The sequence below is a fragment of the Ixodes scapularis genome, unplaced genomic scaffold (genome assembly GCF_016920785.2).
Source record: "Ixodes scapularis isolate PalLabHiFi unplaced genomic scaffold, ASM1692078v2 ptg000800l_1__unscaffolded, whole genome shotgun sequence".
Lineage (NCBI taxonomy): Eukaryota > Metazoa > Arthropoda > Arachnida > Ixodida > Ixodidae > Ixodes > Ixodes scapularis.
This window is the reverse complement of record NW_024610039.1, coordinates 332,138-350,921: the sequence shown is the minus strand read 5'-3', so window position 1 is coordinate 350,921 and position 18,784 is coordinate 332,138. Positions and strand designations below refer to the sequence as shown.

Here is an 18,784-nt window from a genome sequence, read left to right as displayed (position 1 = left end):
CGGTAGATCGCCTTCATTAGCATTAAGCGGCATGGGCCAGGTTCATTTGCATATCTCAATAATTATACGCGCCCCGCTATTTCTTTTTTGACGCCCGCGTTACATATTCCCTCCCACGAGGTCCCTTTTTCAGTTTTTAGTTTTGTGTGTCTTTACGAATTAAGCTTTTCTCTCTCGGCAACGAAGCCACCAGGGTTCCCCGATACAAGCAGCGAAAGTTCGCTTTCGGATGCTGCGTTCTGGGTGCGGTTCGTGATTATTCACGATTGAATTTCTGTTGCTTCGTTTTAATTAAGATGTATGAATATTTGTTTGCTCTTTGAGAGGAGAGGCGAGATGCCGGCAGCACCGTGGATAACTTCCGTAAGAGGATATATGTCGTAAGTTGAATGTTGATGACTTATGCTTCTTTTCTGTTCGGTTTTTTTTTCGCACTAATCACTTCGGGGGATTCCGCCATTCTGCGCAGCGATGGTAGGCCATTAGTCCGAACGGACGGTTTTTGTGCAGGATTTCATGGGGCCCAAGTAATTTTAGCGTTCTTAATGGCCGGCGAAAAACGGCCACTAAGTTTAATGTGACTGAACCCTGTAAGTGATCTGGTGGATGTGCTACTTAATACGGGCGCCTAGCGGAAGTGGCTCCACCACGCTCTGGGGTCTGTTCTTTCACATTTCGGATAGCGCACCCGGAACGTATGCAGCTAGGCTTGTGTTGATAACGACTTCTTGATTGCGCAACTTTCAATGGACGATGCACTTAACGTTTGAGGTTCGGCTCTTTATGGTAATGATGCCGCTTGTCCTTTTCTCTTTTTCTACTTTATAATGTTGCAGTCTATTTTATTACGTTTATAAAAAAAATATATATATGTAAGTTGTTCGCAGAACAATAGGTGCAGTTCTTTCTTGAGACCCCGCTCCCGAAGACTTCGTAGCTTCGTTGAAAGATTTGGATCAATCCAAAATATGCTACGAGCTCTTAACGTTGTAACGCTAAAGGCCGGCTCAGATTAACCTGAGCATAAATTTACAAACAAAAAGCGTCCGGCCTTTACTTTAAAATCACCAGCAAAATTTCAAAGTAGCTCTGTTCCTCTACTGTACCTCCGGGGCGGTGCAATGAAGCTGCACATATTGAGAGCTTTGTGCACTACTATAAAAGAAGTCGAAATAGGGCGCACTTATAAACAAAACGTATTCATGCGAATTGTTTTTGATATATTTTTGTTTTTTCGCAAGTCGTGGTTCGGTATCAAAATACTGCTTCCAAAACAAGAAAAAACAACTCCCTTGTCTTTCACCTATTGTCAGGAGCTGGTTAGGAATGAGGCACATGCTGAGCCCACAGGCGTTACGTCACCCTTTAAGTACGTGCGCTCTCGCGAAAGTAGTGCAATTTTTTGGGATTGCGACATCGCTAACATCGGTTCCCCATGGGAACGGAGAGAGTAATGCTCGCGGCTTATCGATCGCGATATTGTCATAATGTGGCAAAGGTTACTCCGGGCGGTACAGAGAAGATGATCAGGATATTAACTACCTTCTGTCATTAGAGAGGTGGAAGGGGGAGGAGAAGATAGTTGTACACGGCTTTGCCCTTTATAAGAATATATACACTAAAAGTATAGTTGGTATACTAAAAGTATACTTTTAGTAGGACTGTCTACGGAAACTTAGCGTTAAGTGTTCCAAAAGTGTACTTGTAGAGAGTACTGAAATTAAACCTTTAAATACAAAACTTGTACATGAACTTGATGTAAAACTTCACTAAATATATTTAAATTGGTTAATTACCAACTTCACTAAATATATTCAAATTGGTTAATTACCAACTTCACTAAATATATTCAAATTGGTTAATTACCAGCTTCACTAACTATATTCAAATTGCTTAATTACCGAACTGATTTCAATGCTTTTTTATAATTACTGCCACAAAATATCACTCGTTTGTCATGCAGCATTTCTTACTCAACGTACATTACCGAAACAAGTTCAATGACTGTTTAAAGCGTTTCTTATCAGTAATAAAGTACAGATCGTGAAGCCCAGTTAAATAAACACATTTAATTTAATCCCGCCACATCGGGCGGGTTTTACGACAAAAAAACTGATTAAAGGTTCATACTATATCGGCCAGTGTTCGAGCGATTTTAAATCTAATTTCTCGGCGACGTTTTTCTTTTGAAATGTCGATATTCAGTATCGGCATTAGACAACACGTGGCACCGCGTAAAACAAAAGGCGAGGGAGAAAAGAAAGAGAGTTTATAAAATAACATTATCCGAGCAAACAAGTACGGTACAGTTTAGGTCAAGCATATAACTGGGTTTCACTCCACCGTTACAAAAATGTTAATCCCCCAAGATATTGAAGAAGAGACGCATAAACGTTTTGAAGCGGTTAATGTCGTTTCCGATCGGCAAAGGTGCTGTTATAATCCGACGTCTCCCGAGCGTATGCGAGGGCTGGCTGAAGTTGGCTGTATCACGCCGGTTACGCTGCGTCCGCCGGAAAACGCTCACGTCTACACTTCAACCTGCTTTACATTCTCTGACGGCGCGCGGCCTCTGCAGCTCGCGAAACAGCTCTGATTTTACAATACTCCGCTAGGGTGCGGGATATATGCGGAGCGCGCGGTCTGATTGGAGGCTGAAGCGTCAGCTCTCTACCTCTCGCCTCTGAGTTGTTGTCTACAAAGTCATAAACGCGGAGGGGGCAACACCTCTTCGATCAGAAGTCCTTAAGTTTAGTTCACACAATTGCGTGAGTCCGACGGAGTGCGACCGCAACGGCTTGCGACGTACGGGTTGCTATGGTAACAGCTGCGTCGGCTCCAACACAACGGGGTAAAAAACAGTTTGACTGGAGCTGACGCAGGTGTTGCCATAGCAACCCGTACGTCGCAAGTCTTTGCAGTTGCAGTTGGTAGAACTCGACGTAAGTGTGTGAATCGCCCTTAAGTGCTTTTATGCACCACTCAAGGAGACCACCGTAGGCCACAGATTGGACACGACTACGGTCGCAGCGTTCGACCAGGTGTGCTGTCCAATCAATGGGAACACGACTCCTTTCCGAACGCTGACGCCGTAGTCGTGTCCAATGGACTTCTTTGATGAAGCGGGAAAGTTCAACACTTAGGCTTTCTTATCGATGAGGTGTCGGAGAGGGGAGCAGCGTTAATGTCGCCTTTACGGAACTAACGGTGCTAACACTTCTTACCGCCGATTCTGAAAAGAAAGGAAGCCATAACGAAAACCGCGCGGATTCTTGTTGAGAGAGGAGTCTCCAGACCTGCGTAAGAAATTGGGTTACTTTTTGGTCAAGTTGATGAGCTTAGATTTGGGATGTTTACTAAGTACATCTTATTGCTGGATAAACTAAAATCTTCTCTGTTCAAGGAATCGTGAAATCCCCCTCCGCAGCCGCTCCGGAGTCAACGTTAAAAGAAGTCTCGTTTGGATGAGCCAGGCGTACATATGTATACAGCCGTTGCCCCGCTAGGCTGGTAGGCTGTTAACGCGGCTCCGGCCGCTACTGGTATAGGATCGAAACGCCCAAGCAGGGGGCGCTTCGATAATGCGACGCTAGCGCCACTGCACCGAAACATATTAGAATGGATGTTTGGGCGAGTTGGATATTCATATTGTAGGAGAAGCGCCAAAGTAAATTCACTCACACTAAAAATATACGCACACCAGAAAAGCGGTCACTCACGTCGCGCTGACTTACAACTCAGTTTGTATTTTCGTCTTTCTTTTTCTTTTACCCGTATTAAAATTACATATCACTTCGTTCACTTCTGGAAAAAAACGAATAGCATTGTCTATCACACATTACCTTAGAGAGTCAAGATATAACAATTATTTTTCAGTAAGCGTTAAGCATGGACTACTAACACAAATGTCACTCGTTCTCATGACGTTAGCTTCCTCTATTATCTCACGTGCTAATTCGTCATGGCTCTTCTCAATTACAGTGCTATTTCTGAAGTCCGCAGTGCACCCACAGTCACGGCAGTCGATGCCCAAAAGCCCTGAGTTTGCAGTTCGGGTGCTGTTGTTATGTTCCCTTAATCTGTCATTTATACATCTGCCAGTTTGTCCTATGTACTGTTTTCCGCATGAAAGGGGAAAGGAATAAATCAATCCTTATGACTAAGGTGGAACATGGCCGTGTTGCGTCGGACTCATGGCATCGCATCGCATTGGAGTTTTAGAAATAAATACAAAGTATGAAAAACTTCTTTGGCGTAGTAAATCAAGAGAAGATAAAGAAGCTTTAATTACACATATTCTCCGTCGAGGAAGTGATTGATTGCCCCACCAACAAGCCGGGTTCGCCCTTTAAGTACTGCCGCATGTCGTCTACGATATCATTTTAGAGGTGAGTGATGCTTGTTCAAATTTTTCCGTTGAAATAACTTCGTCACGCTTCTTACCAACGTCAATGAAAAATTTTTCGCATAAGCCCTGTTAACGACGTCGGAATACGGCCAAGTTCTTTTTCAGTCGCTGAACCTCCAACAAATCATGGTGGTGCTGCGGGGAAGTATACACTCGCGCGAGAGGCTGCGAGGGAGATAGCTTTTCGGACTCGAGGTCCTTCACGACAAAGAAATATTAACGTGTCGTCGATAGTGCTGGCAAAGGCTGATATTTCTGGGGGAGGTATAAGAATCCTGCGTACAGGTGTGGCTTGTACCTGCACCCGGCTGGCCTTGAGCCGCGGGCCAGGTCACGTTGGTGGGCACGGTGATTTGGCTTCCTTTTCAACGGAAAGGTATTGTGGTGTACTTAAAGGGGACTGCCACGATGAGGTCATCTAACCTGCCGCTACACTTTGTTATACAGCTGCTGCTGTTGCTGACGCTGCCTGCTGAATTGCCTGAACCATCGTGCTCGCCGTACGTAAACAGAGCGAGCAAAGAAAAACCGAGCTTTGGCTACTATCGCGGATCAGCGTTTGATCCGCGGTACCAACATGGCCTAAGCGCCAACTATACAATGCACCTTGTGCACTCTCACCTACATTACCGTTCATTGGTTTGGGGAACGATATCAAAAAGGGTCATTCCATGCCAAAGGAGACGTCGATTTTCGTCATATTTTCGATATGCTTAAAAAAATAATATGAATACAGAAACATCTGAAAGTAAGGATGGCTAAGTTTGAGGGCTGAATTATGTTTATTTTTGCTGACGTCATGCTCCAAAGCGCGGGGAATCGGAGAAAACCTCCTGTACTTGAAAAACTTGCTAAAAAAAGCCATTTTTACCACATAATTTTGCGTTTGCATGCAATCGAGCACTAATATATTCTATCTTACCTTGAAAGGAAAACACCCTACGCCGCCATTTTAGGTCCAGACAGGCACTCCAAACCAAAGCAAATTTAAGAGATTTCTTACATTTTTTTTGTCAAACTGAAATTGAAATTTGACTAAGAAACGTTTTTTACTTAATCTCATGAACCTCATACTCGACTAGGTTGCATTACAATTGTAAAACAATGTTCGGACAGTTTTTAATTAAATGGTCAATATGTCACTTTCCTCAAAAACTGCCCGATAGAGGGTAAAAAAAAGCCATGTGGGCAACGGTGCTCGAATTTTCTGAAATAGCCGTAAGTTTAACCGTGCCCATCTGTTAAACATATCAAAAAATTAAAAAAAAAGTACTTTTTGTTATTTTGGAGAAACTATTTTTTAAATATGAGGCAGAACGGCATCACCTCCATGCGTCCACCTCGTCGGCAACGCACGCCGTCGTCTGCTACGGTCGAGTGAAACACTGCACGGGGTACTTAATTTCGTTAATTATATTTGTATAGCTAAAGCTCAGGATCTTGACATTAGGACTTGTATTTAAAGTGACTAGAGAGTGCATTTTTTTTTTTGCTCTAAACTATATGTCGGGTTGCGCTTGCAAGTTGAATATCGACAACTCAAAATATTGTTTGGGATACATTTTATCAAAGCCGAAACAAAGCACATTTGCCGCTCACCGGCATTTTGTTTCTTTTTACATAAATAAATATAAAATATAGTCCAGAAATACTATATTACATTTAGAATATCAGTGTTTCCTCAGCTTTCAGTTCATGTCATAGGCTAGAACACTGCGCACGTCTGGAACGCCACCGGTGTGATCCGTCTGCTGCGATGTCTTTAAATTCGCGTGCAAAACTCTTCCGGCACGATGGATGTGGGTGTTATTTTAGCTACCAACTAATAACATTCTTTTGGCACGCTAATTTGAAGGCTTTAATTCCACTTTACATCTGCTCAGGTGATGTGAGACAAAGCAGTTGTCTGGTAACCGAGTTTGTGAATGTAGACGGTTTGTCAGAATTGGTTAGCAGACCTTCACTGTTTTGCATACTGCGTTCGCTTGTAAAAAAATGAAATAGTGGATGCGGGAGATCGTCAACGATGCCGAGCGATAACGGTGATTTGGCTTCCTCTTCAACGAAAAGGTATTGTGGTGCAAATACATAGGGCAACTGAAAAACAGAGGGTGAAACATTGGAAGAAGCAGAACATTAAAAGTGGATATTCAGGCCAACGGCCATTCGAAGGTTATAACACAACAGAGGCATGTTGCGTGTTTACCACTTGTAAAATATATGTCCCCCCTATATAAAAAAAAAGTTCCGTGCTGTGTGATCCTGCCGAAAACCCCTAAATATGAGTATTCGCTTGCCTTTTCTGGTATATTGAGGTCTTATCTGAGTGACATCTATATATAGTATTTCTGGACTATATATTACATTCATGTACATAAGAAAAAGAAATGTCGGTGAGCTACAATTTTAGTTTGGTTTGGCTTTCATAAAAAGTATCCCAAACAATATTTTGAGTTGTCGCTATTCAACTTGCAAGCGCACCCAGCAATATTGTTTAGAGAAAAAAAATATGCACTGGCTAGTTACTATAAATAGACATGTCATAATGTCCAGATTCTTAGCGTTAGCTATACATATATAAGTAACGAAATTAAGTTCCCCGTGCAGTGTTTCACTCGACCGTAGCAGACGACGGCGTGCGTTGCCGACGAGGTGGACACCTGGAGGCAATGTTGTGCTGCCTAATATTTAAAAAATAATTTCTCCAAAATAACAAAAAGTACTTTTCCAATTTTTTTTTAGATGTTGAAAAGAAAGGGTTGGTTAACCTTTCGGCTATTTAAGAAAATGGAAGCCCCGTTGCCCACATCGTTTTTTCTTACCCTCTATATAGCCGTTTTGGAAAAAAGTGACGTATTTACCATTTGATTAAAAACCGTCCGAATAATTTTTTTTATAATTGTAATGTAACCTAGTCCAGCATAAGCTTCAGAAAAATAAGTGAAAAAAGTTTCTTAGTTAAATTTTAATTTTAAGTTGACTAATAAAATCAAGATATCTTAAAAATGTGCTTAAGTTTGGAGTGCCTGTCGGGACCCAAAATGGCGGCGCAAGGTGTTTTACTTTCAAGCTAAGATAGAATATATTAGTGATCGATTTAATGCAAACTTAAAATTATCTGTTAAGAATAGCTTTTTTTCAGCAATTTTTCGAAATAAAGAAAGTTTTCTCCGATTCCCCACACTTTGGAGCATGACGTCAGCAAAAATGAACGTAATTCAGTCATCCAAACTTAGCCATCCTTACTTTCAAACGTGTCTTTATTAATATTATTTTTTTCAAAGCATATCTAAAATATGACGAAAATTGCCGTCTCCTTTGGCATGGAATGACCCAAAAGCAACCTTGAAAAAACTATTAGTACTCCAAAAAGAAGCGATTCGGTCCATTGCATGCTTGTGTTATGATGATCTTGTAGCGCCAAAGCGCGAGACTTAGAGCGGTGGCGACAAAGCGCGAGACTTACAGCGGTGGCGCCAAAGCGCGAGACTTACAGCAGTGACTCACGCAACGTCAGCAGCTAATGACGTTTCAAGCGCGCGGCACGAGCAGCACCGACGGCACCGAGCTCCGGCTTCGAAGAGAACAGCACGAGCCTGGCAGCGTTCGACGATGTAGCAGGGCGGTCTCAGCGGAGCCCCTTTTTATATTCTTGTCACGTTTTGTGTGGGTGATAAAGATAAGTTTGTTGATTTGCATCGACGGACGTCTTTACTGACCACCACAAATTGGTGACCCGAGGAACGCCGCACCTCTGAAGCCCTTTCCCTGCTGCGCCAAGCTCATCAACCGCTTCCAGTTGTCATGGCGCAGTCTGGTGAACCCGCGACTGGTGGACTTTCAGCTTTACACCTTCGACTGCCTCAGTTCTGGCCAGCGGACCCTCAGATCTGGTTCGCCCAGGTGGAGAGCCAGTTCGCTACGGCCCGGATAACATCCCAAGTCCAGAGGTTCCACCACATCATCGCAGCGCTTCCGCCAAACATCGCAGCGGAAATTCGGGATCTGGTCCTGACACCGCCGGCAGACTCCCCCTACGACACCCTCAAGGCGGAGCTCATACGGAGGACCACGTCGTCGGAACAGCGCCGACTACAACAACTCCTTACTTCAGAGGAGCTGGGCGACCGCAAGCCAACACAACTACTGCGTCGCCTTCAACAACTCTTGGGTGAGAAGGCGCCGACATTCGATGTAGCGCTGCTGCGAGAACTTTTTCTGCAACGGCTCCCGACAGGTGTCCGCATGGTTCTCGCCGCTGCCTCTGGACTCAACCTAGAGGATCTGGCAAAGCTCGTGGACTCTGTCATGGAAGTCGCAGTGCCCACCATCGCACACGTCCAAAACCAGTCCGGAATATCGCTTCCCACGACTCCTTCGGCCGAAGCGGTGACAGCTCCATGTGACGTCAACAACCTTCGCGAGGAATTCCACAAGGAGATTGGACGACTCTCTGCACAGATCGCCGCTCTCACCGATCGCATTCCAGCAGGCCAACGACCACGGTCATCTTCCCGACAGCGTAGGCCTCGACATCCCTCGCCCTCCCAAGGTACGTGCTGGGGGCTATGTAGCGCTTTTTGCACTCCCAGGAGACTAGGGAGAGGGAAGTGACGTCAACGACACAGCAAACGCAGATTGGGTGTTGATTTCGTTTTCTTCTGTCAACATCCAATCTGCATTTGCTGTGTCGTTGACGTCACTTCCCTCTTCCAAGTCTCCTGGGAGTGCAAAAAGCGCAACATAGCACCCCTGGTACCATCGCACTTTCGGCGCGCAAGCCAAGAAATGCGTTTCACCATGAGCGGCCTCGGAAAACGCCAAGACCCACCACTAGAGGCGGCGAGTGGTGCCGGTTCCGAAACCAGCCGTCTGTTTTTTGTACTAGACAAGAATACTGGTCTTTGGTTCTTAGTCGACACCGGCGCCGCAGTAAGCGTCCTACCCGTGACGGCCATGTCAACCAAGCCGCAACGCGCTAACGTCACCTTGCAGGCCGCAAACAAGTCCGCTATCGCGACGTATGGTGAACGAGCACTCACCCTCAGCATCGGGTTGAGAAGACCGCTAAGATGGATTTTCCTGGTTGCCGATGTGACAGACCCAATCCTTGGAGCAGATTTTCTCCACAACTACAACCTGCTAGTAGACATGCAACGGTTACGCCTTGTAGATGCCACGACTCACCTAGCTGTCCAAGGCATAGCATCCATCTCACCACTCCCAGAACGTTGCATCCCAATCACTACAAAACTTGAAGACCTAATCCAACGGTTCCCGTCGCTTACACGTCCCGCCAACTTTCTGCAACCAGTAAAGCATGACGTGACACATCACATCGTAACGTCCGGACCTCCCACTCATGCTCGTCCACGACGCCTTCTGGACGAACGGTTGAAGATAGCGAAAGCCGAGTTCGAGCACATGCTTGAACTCGGCATCATCAGACCATCGTCCAGCCCATGGGCATCGCCCCTCCATATGGTGCAAAAGAAACCCCCAGGTGACTGGCGGCCCTGCGGAGACTACCGCGCTCTGAACAACACCACCGTTCCAGACCGCTATCCCCTACCCTACATCACGAATTTCTCAGCGTCCCTGGAGGGAGCTACCATTTTTTCGAAAATTGACCTGGTCAAAGCGTACCATCAGATCCCCGTGGAACCAGGTGACATACCGAAAACAGCCATCACAACACCTTTTGGACTTTTCGAGTATGTGAGGATGCCCTTCGGCCTTCGTAACGCGGCCCAGACATTTCAACGGTTTGTCGACAGCGTCACCCGTGGGCTTACCTTTTGTTTTGCCTATGTCGACGACATCCTGGTGTCCAGCGCTAACGCCGAACAGCATCTCGAACACCTGGAGATCCTTTTCCAGCGCATGGCGGAATACGGGCTCATCATCAACAAGGCCAAGTGCGAGTTCGGCGTTTCACAACTGGATTTTCTTGGCCACAGAGTCGACTCCAAGGGTGTTCGCCCTCTTTTATCCAAAGTCGACGCAGTCAAGAACTTCCCAACGCCTACATCACGCAGGAAGCTTCGCGAGTTCCTCGGCCTCGTGAATTTCTATCGCCGTTTTCTGCCGCATTGCGCCACTGTCCTCCAACCCCTGACTGATCTCCTAAAGGGAACTCAGCGGGACACCACACCTCTACCATGGTCTCCAGAGGCAGCGGAGGCATTCCTAACTATCAAGTCATCGCTCGCAGAAGCCGCAATGTTGGCGCACCCGCTCGCTGGTGCACCTCTCTCGATCATGACGGATGCCTCGGATGTAGCTGTAGGCGGAGTACTGCAGCAGTTCGCTGACGGAAACTGGCAGCCCCTTGGGTTCTTTTCCAAGAAGTTGGCGCCAGCCGAGTCCCGCTACAGCACTTTTGGACGAGAACTACTAGGCATATACCTCACCATCAAACATTTTCGGCATTATTTAGAGGGTCAGCAATTTCACATCCTCACCGACCATAAGCCGATAACTTACGCACTTCAAACAACCAGCAACCGCCTCTCTCCTCGAGAGAGTCGGCACCTGTCATATATTGCGGAGTTCACAAGTGACATCCGCCACATCAAAGGCACAGACAACTCGGCTGCTGATGCGTTGTCACGGATACCTTGCTGCAACGCCATTCCCACCGCTGTGGATTTCGCCGCTCTAGCAGCAGCACAGCAAGGCGACCAAGATATCCCGAAGCTACGATCCGCATCTAGCAACCTTGACCTGCGTGACGTGTTGCTGCCAGGCTGCGACACAACAATAATTTGTGACATGTCCACGGGATCACCCCGACCGGTGGTACCTCCAACGTTTCGGCGATCCATATTCAACTCACTGCACAACCTTTCTCATCCCGGCATTTGGGCGACCCAACATCTCATCGCCCAACGCTTCGTTTGGCAAGGGATGAACAAAGATGTGCGTGAATGGGCTCGCATTTGTCTGCATTGTCAGCTGTCTAAGGTTCATCGACATACCTTTGCACCTTTCGCCACGGTACAGACACCCACCGCTCGCTTCGACAACATCCACGTGGACATCGTCGGTCCTTTGCCACCATCCGACGGAGCCATCTACATGCTCACTTGCATAGACAGATTCACCCGCTGGCCAGAAGTTTTTCCTATCGCAGACATCCGCGCGGAAACCATTGCGAAGACAATCGTCGGTGGTTGGATTTCACGATTTGGAGTTCCGTCATCTATTTCCACCGACAGAGGCGCACAATTCGAATCTCGTTTGTTTAACGAGATCATGACTCTTATCGGGTCCTCCCGAATTCGAACAACAGCGTACCATCCCGCTGCTAACGGCCTTGTGGAAAGATTTCATCGTACCCTAAAGGCCGCACTAAGAGCACACAACGACCCGAACAACTGGAGCACACTTCTTCCCATCGTGCTCCTAGGCCTCCGCACAACACTCAAGCCAGACTTGGGATGCACTGCCGCAGACCTGGTCTACGGGCAGTCACTTCGCCTCCCAGGAGAAATGTTCGTGACGTCTCCCACTTCTACTGTGCCCGATCCTTTCAGCTATGCCACCCAGCTTCGAGAAGTTATGCGGAACCTGCGTGCCACACCAACAAGGCAGCACGACCGTCATCCGACGTACGTATGCGACGAGTTAACCTCGGCCACACACGTTTTCTTGCGTCGAGATGCAGTCCGGAAGCCTCTGCAGCAACCTTACGATGGCCCTTTCAAGGTCCTCGAAAGGCGCGACAAGTATTTCGTTCTGGATTTGAACGGGCGGCATGACACCATCTGCGTCGACCGCCTGAAGCCTGCTCACATTGAACTATCGTCCGCATCCAGCCTACACCCTCTACATTGGCCGCCTTCATGCCAGCCGTCGGCACCATCCTTACAAGCCACCGAGCATCAGCATCATCGCTCCGTCTCTTGGGCAGAACATCGCCCTAGCGACTCCTCTAGGGGGGGGGAGCCCTTGTAGCGCCAAAGCGCGAGACTTAGAGCGGTGGCGACAAAGCGCGAGACTTACAGCGGTGGCGCCAAAGCGCGAGACTTACAGCAGTGACTCACGCAACGTCAGCAGCTAATGACGTTTCAAGCGCGCGGCACGAGCAGCACCGACGGCACCGAGCTCCGGCTTCGAAGAGAACAGCACGAGCCTGGCAGCGTTCGACGATGTAGCAGGGCGGTCTCAGCGGAGCCCCTTTTTATGTTCTTTTCAGTTTTTGTGTGGTGATAAAGATGAGTTTGTTGATTTGCATCGACGGACGTCTTTACTGACCACCACAATCACACGTACATTTATTTTAAGCAGTATAAGTTATTCACTATCCAACAGCTTATATTTTTCAACTTCGCGAAAGTAATCTTCAATTCTCTTAAAAGCAACAGGGAGTCATTTGTTACTCAATTTCCGTGAAGAGACACCCAATACAACTTGAGACGTGTAGAATATGATAGAGGCCAAATACGTACTAATTATGGAGAACAAACATTGAAGCAGCAATTAACACAACTTTTAAATATGCATCCACAAATTCTTGATATAGCAACTAAATTAAGATCTGCAAATACATTTAAAAAAGAATAAAGAATTATATTTTCAAGCATGTATAAAGTCTTGTGAAAAAATTCTGCCAGACATTTCATTGCGTTAGAAATGTACATATTTCTTGTTATTTTTGTTATGTTCTTGTGTTTTATTTGTATATATGCTGTGTGTTCGTTGTAAGAGCTGCGCCGCTCTGAGACCTGTGTGGGGTACGGGACCTGAGTCAGGTGTTTTAAAGGGATACTTCAACGAAATTTGAAATATTCCCGTCGTGTTCAAAAATAGGTTGAATATGATCCACAATATCCGTAAATGACAATCGCACGTTTGTATTTTGAGCCTGGTGGCTGTATTTTTCGTTATAAACGGCCCACTCTGGCAAGCGCTCGGAGAAGGCCCAGCGGAGACCACGTGACATCCAACGCAATCGTGATGTAGGTCGTCTCAAGACGAGCAAAGCTACGCCGAGGCTGACGTCGAGAGGATGGCCTAGTCGTTCCAGCCACCGAAGCGGCCGCTTTTGTACAAATTTTGAGTGACGGGTTAATCTTCTATAATCTTGAAGGGGGACAATAGCGACTTCTGCGACACACAAAAGGCATTCTCGGGAAGAGGGGAGTTCCTCCTGCCCCTCTTCTCTCGTCGTGGAGGGAGGCGAGACAACCTCCGTCACTAGCTGCCAAGGATGCTAGACGGGCATTACAAGCGAGGCGTTAGCGACATCCACCAGGCGCTCTTTGCTAATCGTTTAATTCGTTTTAAAATTCCTTTTCGTGACTTTTTTAACGAGATATTGGTATGTTCGATTTGATGGTGCTTTTTTGAACACATATAGACCAAAAAATGAGCGCCGAAATTTCGTTATAGTATCCCTTTAATACACCTTTTGTCCCTGCCACCGCAAAACAAAATGACAAATAAATACAAATGACGCGGGCTTCGGCGAAGAGGACACGGTCTGGGCGAATTTTCCATCCCTCAAGCTGCGTGGCAACGAAGCGCCACGAACGTCAACATCAACTGAGCTTTAACCTACAAAAGACGCGACACCGCTCCACTGGGCTTGTGGGCACGGCTGCACTGCCACAATGAGGTCATCTAACCTGCCGCTCCACTTTGTTATACAGGTTGGTACGGTTGACTGTTACTCTGTAAAAAAAACGATGATTTGATTTTGGTAGTGATGCCGTGCCTGGGAGCAGCTTTGAAGTGTTTACTAGACCTGTTAATGCTTTGCGGTGATATCGATGAAAACCCTAGCCCAACTAATGCGGAATGGATTGTGTTAGTAACCACCCTTCAAACTACTGTTCAACAGTTTGAGACAAGGTATAACGTACTGAGACAGAACGTAAGCGAACTTTGCGAGGAGCGTACAAATGCAAAATAAAAAAAAGAATTATCAGAATTGACAGAACGTGTCCGCACGCTAGAAAAAGAACTCGCTGTCTCTAGGGCCGATCCGCTAGTGACGCAAAACAACGATTCTAAGCTGGAAGCTTAGAATCGAAGAAAGCCGCTCAAGCAGATCGAACCTCGCATTCTTAGGACTGAAAGATAAAGAAACGTGGGCGGAATCAGGATTCCTTATCGTAAAACTTTGCGCCGACAAAATGAAAATAAAACTAGATCCCCAAACCATTGATAGGGTGCATCAAATCGGAGCGTACAATGAAAATAAGAAAAGGCCGATCGTAGTGAAATTTTACTTTTTCAAGCATAAAGACTCGGTACTGGCTTCCGTTCAGGGGAGGTTGACAAAAAGAAAGCTAGTTGAATTCGCAAAAACCCAAAACTGACGATTCAAGCTGCGAATAGACCGACTATATATTGATAACAAAAGCTTTATGTTTGACCTTGAGAGTAAAAGTGTCTGGGAAATCGCTAAATAACAGCAAAAAAAAAAAAAAAAAAACACGGAAGTTCGCTTAGCATCAAGTATATAATTGGCTTGTGTGAATGTTTATACAGCCTAGAAGTTGTTCTGCCTCAATGGGCGAGGAGTCTCCCAGCTGTAGATGAGCAATTTAGCCAGTGCAGTACAACCGTTAGCCGGGGGTCTTAAACGTGCATCACGCAGCAGTGATACACGACCACACGCCGGTACGGTTCTCATCCCGATCGAAACGGGCAGGGGTGGGGATTGAACCCAGGATCCCTGGGTTCAGCAGCGCGAGCTTTCGCTCCACGTGCTCCGAGCCAATGTGCGCTAGCCCACTCGGCCACCGATCCTTTTTTTTTTTCTTTATGGCATGGTAGTTACAGCAACATTCATGCCATTCTAACAGCGCTGTACAGCTCTTTTGTACAGCGTATTAAAAATCACGCCTTTCGAGGAGTGATTCTAAAATACTAGTCCACTCCGGTTCAGGTTCACAGTTCAAATACACACCCTGTACTTGTTTTACAAGGTTGAAGAAATATATCCGCACTTCTTTTGTGTCGAGGTCAGCATGTCGAACAGCCATACGTGATCTCCAAATTCCCAATTATATTATCATTCTTGCAATATGGCACCACACAGATTGTCTCTGCAAATCACGCTGCGCACTTTGCTTTTCCGCTTCAAATGGCAGATAAAAAAAAAATAACACTGCTAACGGGCACTTGGACGTTGGAACAGTAATGGTTATAAATTGCCGTAGTATTAAAGATAAGGTGGATGAATTCATGGGCTTACTTCAGACAGTTCAACATGTGATTGTCCCAGCTACAGAGTCTTGGTTGGATGCCACTGGTGGTTTGAGTGAAATGTTTCGAGATAATTATATAGTATACAGAAAAGATAGAAACCTACATGGTGGAGTTGTTTTCATTCTTGTGGATAAGAATATTCCTGCCACGCCGATCCTCATTCCGGAAGTTAACATCGAAACAGTGTAGCGCCAAATGCCTGTTAATGGTAACTATATTTCAGTAGGTGCTTTTTATCGTCCCCCAAACGAGGGCAGCGAAGTTTTAGAAAAACTAACAGATATAATCCTTGAGACCTCTGAGAAATATGTTCCTCTGGGTGGAGACTTTAACCTCCCCGATTTGGTGTGGGAGAATGGCAAGGCCCATGGCTTGGGAAGCTCACTTCATACTAAATTTAATGCCATTCTAGAAATGTTCGATCTAACACAATATGTCACAAAGAAAACAGTCTTTTAAATATTTTAGATTTTCTACTTTGCAATTTGCCGGGTGCGATTGACAACGTTTTCGCAATACCTGGTATTTCAGAACAACAGCAGCGGTAGCTCACCCAACGGTACATCAAGGGAAGTGTCAAGAAAGGAGAGCGTATTATTGTGACAAAGGAATCTATGATGCCATAAGAAATGAATTGGTTGTTTTCCTACTATATTTCTTAAAACAAGCAGGTGATAATGGTATTGATGAGCTCTGCAACATCTTTAAGCTCGAGGTTCACGAGCTTGTTTACATTTGCGTTCCCTAGGGAATACAATCTTCTAAATCTAAAGACAAGCATTGGGTGACGAAATAGGTAAAGCAGATTGTTAAGTGAAAACGAAGAGCTTATATATGATGCAGAGATAACGGGGGAGCGGCCAACAAGTCCAGCTTAGAGCAAAGTGACACCCTTTTTAAAACGGCAGTTAAGAGAGCAAAAGAAAAGCGCTACGAAAAGTTAGACGCAAAACTAAAAAAGCATCCTAAAGAGTTTTGGAAGGCAGCTAAGGTAAATAAGAAAAGCGATATGTCTGTTCCTCCACTTCTATTAAATTACCAGCTGATCGTGGATGAGAAAAACAAAGCTACGTGTCTAAATAATTGCTTTGAATCTGTTTTTTCAAAGGCTACTAAGACGATCTGCTACCATACTGTGCGATCTGTAATGCAACACGTGATGTCACCCGTAGAGATTACGTACAACGGTATAGCTTTATTACTAAAAGATCTTGATGTAAAGATATCATTCGGGCCTGATAATATCTCTCCACTTATATTAAAGAATTGTTCCGTGGAGATGCCAAACTATTTGTGCTTTACAGCAAATCATTAAGGTATCAAAAGCTTCCAGCAGACTAGAAAATCGCAAATGTTGTGCCAATGCACAAATCAGGATCTAAGAACTGCGTGAAAAATTACCGACCTATTTTTCTAACGTGTATTTGCTGCAAACTTATGGAGCGCGTGATTTATAGTAATCTTATTACACACTTGAACATAGATAATTTTCTTATCCGAGATCAGCATGGGTTTCGATCTGGAGCATCCTGTGTGACTGTGTTTGTTTACGTTTTTCACTTTTTAGCGGGCGCCAAGGATACTGGACATGAAGTAGACTACTTGTTTTTTAGACTTCAAAAAAGCCTTTGATCTCGTAAACCATGAATCGTTAAATTACAAACATACCTTACTTGCCATTGATAATAATGTTTTCGGCTGATTTCAGTACTACCTGAGAGAACGAAATCAGTGCGTTGTGCTAAATGGTGAGAAGTCCGATTAGGTTAGTGTTACATCTGGTGTCCCCCAGGGTTCTGTTCTGGGGCCTTTGTTCTTCCTGGTATATATAAATAATAATATTAATGAAATACAATTAAATATAAGACTATGTAAAGACGGCTGTATTATTTACAAAGTAATTAATTATTCTAATTATGTAAATTTCTTAAAGGCTGATCTCGACAATATTTCAGTGTAGTGCAACAATTGGAATATGAATCTGAACGTTTAAAATGTGTTCCCGTGAGATTTACTCGAAAGAAAAGCTCCATTGGTTCAACTTACGCAATAAATAATGAAATAATTCCGGCTAACTTAGGCGTAAAATACTTGGATGTAATTCTGTCCAGCGATTTAACGTGGAAAGCTCATGAGGAAATGATAACTCTGAAGGCTGTACGAATGTTTAATTTTATAAGACCCAATAGTCGACAGGGCTTATGCAAAATTAAAGAAACTTTGTACTTTACGTTTATTCGCCACTGTATTGAATATGCAGCAGTTGTGTGGGATCCTCACCGCAATAGCCTAATAGAAAAACTGGAAAAAATTCAAAATCAGTGTGCTAGATTTGTTCTAAATGATACCAACGCGGGGGCAAGTGTCACCACCGTGAAGAATAATTCAAAGTGGGAATCACTAGTTAAACGCAGAAAAATGTTTAGGGCGAAAGTTTTACATGACATATATAACAGTCACCTTTTAATCAGTCTAGAAATGTTTCTTACACGAGCCTTTTTATATATCGGGAAGAGCGGACTACCAGAAAAAAATGCGGCCCCACATTTGTCGTACTGATGTTTTTGCGTTTTCTTTTTTTTTCCAAAAAGTATAGAACAACGGAATAGGTTGGCTATTGAAGGGTGTGTTTAACATATATACAAGTTTGTTTGTGTTTCGATATTTTTGTTAGAATTTAATGTGTTTCATATACTGACCCTGCTATAATTTCGAAAGGCGATGCAGGTCTCTGTGTAAATAAATAAAAAAACATTGGAACGAAGATTTTTTTAATCTTTAAGTAGTATTGCGGAACAGGCCTCCTGCACCAACCTGCGTTAACGGCAAATAAACTAAAAAGGTCAGTACACGAGTTGAACAAAGGCCTCGTGGATTTATTAAGAGGTATTTTTGTCTCACGGCAGCCAGGCCGTTAATCGCAGTTACTGTGACCTGCTCCTAATGATCAATATTTAAGTATATTTTTTTTCGATGAGATCGCATAACAACGTGCCGTCGGATATCCCTTGATAAAGAAGAAAACATTTGAAAAAAGAACGATAGCATAAGCTAAATCTGCTGCATAAATGACTCCAGTACAAATGGCTGTTGATAATTTTAGCAGAATTTTATTACAATGTGCAGCTGGATAGACAGCTATAAAATAGTGAT

The 18,784-nt window shown here is 44.8% G+C and overlaps 1 pseudogene; it reads left to right on the top strand.

Annotated features, from left to right (window-relative positions):
- Positions 1–4,171: 4,171 nt before the first annotated feature.
- On the top strand, positions 4,172–14,736 carry LOC115323981 (annotated as a pseudogene).
- The last annotated feature ends 4,048 nt before the right edge of the window (positions 14,737–18,784 follow it).